Source organism: Chenopodium album, chromosome 6 (genome assembly GCF_948465745.1).
Source record: "Chenopodium album chromosome 6, dcCheAlbu1.1, whole genome shotgun sequence".
Classification (NCBI taxonomy): domain Eukaryota; kingdom Viridiplantae; phylum Streptophyta; class Magnoliopsida; order Caryophyllales; family Amaranthaceae; genus Chenopodium; species Chenopodium album.
In genome coordinates, this window is record NC_137839.1 from 33707491 (window position 1) to 33708448 (window position 958).

The 958-nt window shown below is 39.8% G+C and overlaps 1 non-coding gene across 1 annotated transcript; it reads right to left on the bottom strand.

Moving 5' to 3' along the window:
* Positions 1 to 309: 309 nt before the first annotated feature.
* Positions 310 to 417, bottom strand: LOC145637487 (small nucleolar RNA R71). Its single transcript, XR_014114266.1, has one exon. It is a non-coding gene; the product is annotated as a small nucleolar RNA R71 (small nucleolar RNA).
* Between the last annotated feature and the right edge of the window lie 541 nt (positions 418 to 958).

Consider the following 958-nt stretch of genomic DNA (forward strand, 5'->3'; position numbering starts at 1 on the left):
TCCAGCTCTTGATGGGGTTCAATTTGAAATTAAACCTCAATTTATAACGATGATAGAGAGGAAGCAATTTAGTGGAGCCAAGGGTGAAGACCCGAATCTTCACATTGCCGACTATTGTCAATATTGCAACACCATCAGGTAAGCCGAGGTCACTCAAGACCAAATCAGGGAGATTCTCTTTCCCTTCTCTTTAACTGGAAAAGCTGAATTGTGGTTTAATGGCTTAAATAGAACTACACTTGGTACAACTAACTGGGAAATTCTTGTTTTGAATTTCTATAACAAGTATCATCCTGTAGAGAGAACAACATTACTACGGAGTGCGATTCAGAACTTTGCCCAAGAAGCCGATGAATCTTTATGTGAGGCTTGGGAGAGGTTCAAGGACTTACAGAGAGAATGCCCTCACCATAATTTAGCGCAATGGAAGTTAATCCAAGCCTTTTATAACGACATTGGAAATTCCTCTAGAATAATTTTAGACTCTGCAGCTAGTGGGAGATTCATGAATCTTAATGTTGATGATGCAGGTCAGGTTATTGAAGATATGGCGATACACAATTCCCAATATGGGAATCCCAGAGGATTTGCTAACAAGGAGAAGCATAGTGTCGACTCTGTATCCTTTTTGCAAGCTCAACTAACCTCTATTTGCCAAAAATTAGATAATCTGAGCACTGCTAATGTAGTTAATGTTTCTGCAATTAATAATAATTCTAATGAGGCTTTCTGTGAAAATTGTGGTATTGTAGGTCATTAGGAGCAAGATTGCAGGAGTTCCGTGGAGCAAGTTAATGCCTTCCAAGCTTATAGGCAGAATAACCCATACTTCAACACCTACAATCATGGGTATCGAAATAATCTGTACCTTTCCTACCGGAGCACTAATGTTCAAAATCCACCACCACAAGAACCATAGGCGCCACAGCAGCAGAAATATTATCATCCCAATGCTAGC